Source organism: Lathamus discolor, chromosome 1 (assembly GCF_037157495.1).
Source record: "Lathamus discolor isolate bLatDis1 chromosome 1, bLatDis1.hap1, whole genome shotgun sequence".
Taxonomy (NCBI): Eukaryota; Metazoa; Chordata; class Aves; order Psittaciformes; family Psittacidae; genus Lathamus; species Lathamus discolor.
In genome coordinates this window covers 19209671-19216303 of record NC_088884.1, presented here as the reverse complement: position 1 = coordinate 19216303, position 6633 = coordinate 19209671, and the positions used below count along the sequence as shown (strand labels likewise).

At 42.5% G+C, this 6633-nt stretch overlaps 1 long non-coding RNA gene across 3 annotated transcripts; it reads left to right on the top strand.

The window, feature by feature from the left end:
* The first annotated feature begins 159 nt into the window (after positions 1-159).
* On the top strand, positions 160-6630 carry LOC136004360 (uncharacterized). Of its 3 annotated transcripts, none has more exons than XR_010608453.1 (6): positions 160-348; positions 1034-1169; positions 1307-1355; positions 1916-2022; positions 3839-4421; positions 6446-6630. It is a non-coding gene; the product is annotated as an uncharacterized LOC136004360 (long non-coding RNA). The 3 variants fall into 3 exon arrangements; XR_010608456.1 differs by lacking the exon at positions 6446-6630 and having other exon boundaries at positions 3839-3886; positions 4333-5638; XR_010608439.1 differs by lacking the exon at positions 6446-6630 and having other exon boundaries at positions 3839-5638.
* The last annotated feature ends 3 nt before the right edge of the window (positions 6631-6633 follow it).

The window sequence follows — 6633 nt, the reverse complement described above, 5'->3', positions numbered from 1 at the left end:
GGCCTCATGGGAAGTGTAGTCTTTCTGCGGGGAGGTGGCGGGAAACTACATGTGCCGCCATGCGCTGCGGCTGCCGCGCCCTCTCCGCCCGGTGGGCGGTCCGGGAGCTCGGTCCCACCCCGCCGGTTGTGTCGGTCCGACTGCGGTGGGCGGCTCTTGTCTGGGGGTAGCCTCAGTGCCAACTGGGCCCGGACAGGGCGGCTGCCGGGGCACCGGCGGGGGGACCGGCGGAGAGACCGGCTCGAGCGGAGCGGCGGCAGCTTGGCGCTGTGTGAAAGGAGAAACTTGCAGCGCGTGCACGAGGCTTCACGCTTGGTTTCCATCCGTTACTTTAAACGATCGTTGCTGGTAATAGTGCGTCAAAAGCTTAAGGGATGACAGAACTAATGAAATCGTCGTCGTTTCCCTGTGAGGGTAGCGAGGCAGTGGCACAGGTTGCCCAGAGAAGGAGTGGCTTGTCCCATCCCTGGCAGTGTTCATGCCAGGTTGGACAGAGCTTTGGGCAATCTGATGTGGTAGAAGATGGCCCTGTCCGTGGCAGGGGGTTTGGAACTAGATGAGCTTTAAGGTCCCCTCCAATCTAAACCATTCTATGATTCTGTGATTTCTGTGTCTTCGCATGAGTGACCTGAGTTGAAACAAGCTGCTGTGTTCAGAATGCATCAGTAACACAGGTAGTGACAGTAACACAAGCACACAAGAGCACATGCTGCTCAAAGTAGAAAAAGTAATTAGCAGATAGTAGTGGCTACAGTTTAATTACAATAGCTCTTGCTTATAGCCTTTCTTATTATAAGCTCTTAACTTGACTGAGACGGAGATCTTTCATGCAGTTTCAATCCCCCAAAGGGTTATTTCATTGTTGTTTTATCATTATAATTACTCCTCTAATCATGGATTGGTGCTTTTACTCATTTTTTCACTGGGGGAAGGAATTTTTTTGGCTTACATGATATCAGGTGTAGGTACAGGAGAATAAGCGTTGTAGCAGAACAGGCTGGTTTTCTGCCATGCTGTCTTATCTACTTTTCAGCTTCCCGTATGTGTCCGGGTAAGGAAGAAGAGTGTATGCTGAAGCCAAGACTGAGTAAAAACCTGTGTGGGATGGTTTTGAGTGCCAGGACCAATGGAAAACAGCATTCTTTACTCATGTTTTAAGCTCATACAGTGTGAGTAGTTAGTTAAGGATGACTAAATTTGGGGCAGTGAAGTGTAAATTTTGTGTGTACCCTTTATGAAGACCAATGTTATCCATGTCTTGATCATAAAGGGTATAGCTAAGCAATTTTATTTTTTTTTTTTTTAGATTCCTATGTCATTACAGATCGAGGGGAAAAAAAAAAAAAAGTATATCAGTAAGTATCAATTTAACGAAAAAAGTGCTGTGCCAAAGTGGTCACTTTCCATACTCATTCCATCATTAGCCATGTAATCTGTGGTGCGGAAACAGAAATATCAGCTAGTTTCATACGCACCAATGAGCAGTTGCTAGATGGTCATTAAGCTCACTTGTAAGAATCTGTATATTATTGCTCCTATAGATTTCTTTTTAATGTATGCTCAACAGATCACTTTTTGTAATGTACTTTTGACACACAGGAGTAGGAATGACAACATTTTTGAAGTTTTGTGTGAGAAATTGCTTGGTCCCATTTTGGTATGTAGAAGTCAAGACTGACCCCTCCTGGGAAGACAAATGCCTGCATTTTTATTTAAGCGAAAGGGTTTGATGCAACAAGAGAATTTAGACTATGAAAAAGCACAGCAAAGTACTGACATCCTGTACTGATCAGGAGAAAAGCTATGTGAGTTTAGGGAAATCTGAATTGATGGGGTCACTTTCTTTTATGCTTTAGTTGGCTTTAATGTTGGTTGCTTTGTTTGTTTGTTTGTGTTTTTTTTTTAATTGTCATAGTCATGTTTGGAAGCACATATCATGCAGCAGAATAAGAAAACAATACTGCACACAAATACAGTACAAAGACTCCACTGTCAGAACCACAACTGAAACACAGTCATAGAGTAAGTTCTTACCATTTGCTTCATAACCACAATCCTAGGACAACCAGGACATTGAGACCTTGTGACTTCATGCTCCAGTTTTCATGTCTGAGTTTGCCACATTGATCTTTGCAAGCGTGGGAATAGCCACCAAAATCCTCATGGAGGGCTATTGTGCAAGGCATTTTCATCTAGTTCCTCTGTGTTGTGGTTCCCAGATCAAGTAAACCAAGAAACACAGCTCCTGGGGCTGTGTCTTGGTCATTACCTTTAGTAGCAGCATGTGCACTGTCTGCACCAGTGGAAAGAGCAAATGGAACTTGGGCATGCCAACAGAATGACAAAGACAAAATGCTGGTGAGGCTGGGTGGTGTCTTCAGGGTATGAGTGCCTTTATGTTTCGTGATTTATTTGAACATGTGAGAGGCTTTTATGAAAATAGGAACCTGCTTCAAAAATTGTTCACTGTAGTGTTTTACAGCAGGGGATGGGAGGGGGTTATGTAGTAGAATACAAATGAAAATTAGTTTAACTTTGTTCAGTATCTATTGAAAAGCAAACAGGAACTTATTTATCTACCTGTAGTCCTCTTCATTTTATTTATTTTTTTTTTCAAGACAAGTGAAGAAACTGTCACACAATTCTGCCAATGATAATTTGTATTGTATAGTCAAATGAGTAGCCACACCAGCTTCATGGAATCATAGAATAGTTCGGGTTGGAAAGGACCTTAAGATCATAAAGTTCCAACCCCCCTGCCATGGGCAGGGACACCTCACACTAAACCATCCCACCCAAGGCTCTGTCCAACCTGGCCTTGAACACTGCCAGGGATGGAGCATTCACAACCTCCCTGGGCAACCCATTCCAGTGCCTCACCACCCTCACAGGAAAGAATTTCTTCCTTATATCCAATCTAAACTTCCCCTGTTTAAGTTTGAACCAGTTACCCCTTGTCTTGTCACTACAGTCCCTAATGAAGAGTCCGTCCTCAGCATCCCTGTAGCCCCCCTTCAGATACTGGAAGGCTGCTATGAGGTCTCCACGCAGCCTTCTCTTCTCCAGGCTGAACAGCCCCAACTTCCTCAGCCTGTCTTCATACAGGAGGTGCTCCAGTCCCCTGATCATCCTCGTGGCCTCCTCTGGACTTGTTCCAACAGTTCCATGTCCTTTTTATGTTGAGGACACCAGAACTGCACACAACACTCCAGGTGAGGTCTCACAAGAGCAGAGTAGAGGGGCAGGATCACCTCCTTCAACCTGCTGGTCATGCTCCTTTTGATGCAGCCCAGCATACGGTTGCCTTTCTGGGCTGCAAGGGCACGCTGCCAGCTCATGTTCATTTTCTCATCAAAAAGTGGGATTGTGTGTCTAAGTGCTGCTTATCATGGTATGCTGTGTGAACTGAGTTTAAACTGACATTTAAGAAGTGATCATCCACTCAGACCATAACAAAGAAGCTGTTTTTACAATGGAAAACTTCCTGTTGTGTATAAATGTAAAGAATTAACTCAATTGATTAACTAAACTTTTAGAACAGTCTAATTGGAACAGTGCCTGATAAGGAAACATGGATTGATTACAGTGTTTATTGGGATACAAATACAGTGAAAAAGAACTAAACACCAACTGTGAACTCAAGGTAAAAAGGAATTCAATTTGTGAATCACAGTCATCGCACAAAAAAATTCCGTATGACAACAGAAGTGCTTAGCACAGAGAAAGGAAGGGAGGCCACAGGAGGTCGTGTTTTCTTCTCTTGATGTAACATTATTAATGTTGATGGCATTTCTCCAGCAAATGTTTCACGTAAATCATCTGTCTTCACTTGTAACAGAATGGTGGCATAAAGGAGTATTACAGTTGCCCTATGATCTCCCTAAAGGTAATTGCTTGCATAGGTTTTGATAGTTTTCAACTGACAAGGAAAAAAATAATTAAAAACATGGATTTATGTTCTGATGTACACTTCTCAGATGGAGTTAAAACTTTTAAATCTTCTCCCTTTCTTTTATCCTTACCCATTCCAAATCTCTGTAATGTCCTTTTTCTATTATTCTAATTTCTTCTATCTCTTCCCACATCTAGGGTTGTTTGACACATCTCTAACTCCATCCTTTCCATCTCAGAGCTCCACCTGTTATCAGTCTGTTGGTACTTCCCTTTCCTTGTTCCTTTAAGATCTGTTCTAAGTTCTATGACTGCCGGGACTTTTGTGCCCATCAGGACTCTCACAGTTGCATATTTTCTTCAGTACTCTGATTTTTAACTCTTTAGTAATCCAGAGTTTCCAGACCAATAGCCCTTACGTTTTGTTTCTTTGTTTTCAAGAAGGACACATTTCTAATGCTTTGATTTGAGATCAGGAAGACCTACCTAGCCCATCCCTAGATTGACCCTTCAAGTCTCACCTACTGTTGGTAGGTTCCTGCGCTTCTGTTTCTCCTTTTGTTTTCGTTGTACACAAAGATTAACGACGTATGGATTTCAGAAAGCAAAACCTGTCAGGGCGAGTCTCCTCTCACAGAAGAACTTTAAGACAGAGTGACAGCAAAGGGGCATCCACCAGTGGTGCAGCAGAGCCTACGAACAACTACAAGCCTGAGTAGCTCTTAAACTACTAGAAACGAGCAGTTTGCTTTTCCACAGCACCTGCTGCACGGCAGCAGTCCTGTCTGGCAGGCCAGAATCTATTCACCATGGTGCGCTGCTGCCAGCATGTGCTGTGGATCACGGCATTCCTAGCAGTTTTGTTTGCCAGTATCAGCATCAGGCCTGCTGGTCTCCTCACGTGCTTTCAACTATTTTATTTTAACTCCTCCTCACTTCCTGTTTGTTGCCTGCTATTTTGCCACTGTTGCTGCTGGTTTTCCATTCTTTCAAGTCCTCCCAGTCCAGCTGTCCCCCAAACTGCCATGGACCCACCATCTCCCATATTGCACCCCTTCTGCTGCTACAGGGGCATCATCCACAGTTATTTCCTCTGCAGGAAATAACTATCATTCCTGCTGTACTACACACCATGGTTATTGGAGGACATGAGTTAAGTAACTAAATTGTCTTGAGACTGAGCACCATGTAAGGGTTACAGCATGATCATATTTGTTCTGGACAATCAACTTTATGTAATGGGAAACTCCATCCAAAGCCAGATCTAGGAAAAAGCTGGGTGAGGCTGTCAAATGCATAATGTTACCCTTGTCTGGTGCAGCTCTATGCCGAAACGTCACACTTCCACAAAATGTTCCTCAAAAGAGCAAGTTTGGCCCCGAAGTATTGTGTCTGGATGGTAATCTATCTGAGAAATCACTTTTTCTGCTAATTGCAAACTTTCAGATTCTGAGATTCACATTCCTATTTCTGGAAACAAATCCATGACCCCTGATAATTTGCTGTAACACTCAACAGGAAAATGGAACTGTCATTTATGTTTCAGCTTGACTTTGTGTACAGACTCAGGCAATTACATCTCCATCTTTTAGTTAATTTTATCTGTTACAGACTTGATTAAATTTACTTGCAGATTTCAGTTATTTCCTGAAAGTCTGCAGGATATGAACAATTGCTGGTTATATATTAATCACTGAAATGTTTTATCCTGACTTCCTAAGGAAATAAAGCTTATATGAGCAATTAATACATTTGTGTGCACACTCCTATATCTGTCCTTTTCCTGTCTGTCAAATTGACTAATCACCTCAGTTAGTCAATTTCAGATTGACTAATTTACTAAGAAAAGTCATTCTTTTAGAAATGAATTGCATACTCCTTAAATGCTGTGTTGTCCCTAATAGTTTTGGGGTTTTTTTCTTCCTTTCACTGAGGAAAAGGTTACAGTATTAACCTTTTACCTGTTAGTGTTAAGAAAATCCATACATGAGAGCAGCAAGTGCCCCAACCACAGAATAAGCTTCAGCTGTTGAACGTAACTTATTAGGCACTGTTGTAAGGCACAAATGCAGAAGGAACCAATATAAGCAGTTATGTTGCTCACAGAACCTCTCTTGTTCGCTTGATTTTCTTAAAATCCTGAATGCTGGGTCACATGACATGCATGGGAATAAAGTTTGAAAATAGTTATGATAATGGGTATTTAAACACTTCTAGTACACGTTTAAGTTTCAAGTGCCTTTAGCCATGTATCTGTAAAGAAAAACATTTCTTGCTTTATTAAAATTGTCAGATTTACAGACTTTTTTTCCATGAGGTCAGCACATTCTTGTGGCTGGAAAAGGTCCATATCTGCTAGCTTTCCACCAAGAAATGCTATAAATGCCTGCTACGCCATCAGTGGCACAGAAGAATGTGGGATATGACACCATCTGTCCCTTGTGCTGCTCAGAAGATGTGTCCTTTGACAGTGAGGGTCTGCAGATGGAGCAGGTAAAAATTAAAAAGCTGAAAGTTAGGAGATGACAATGTGGCTATATTTCCCTCCACCCAGATTCACGCTTTTGTAGCCTCCTTTGTCCCTGGAGCAAATCCAAAGAAGTTGAAAACAGCAGCAGAGGAAGGAAATACTCTGAGAAATTTGCCAAAATAGTGTCATTATGATTGAAGGAGCACAGCTGCCACTGGAGAGGATGCAGACTTTGAGGGCTGGCATGGATCTTCAGTGCTGTTAGGCATATA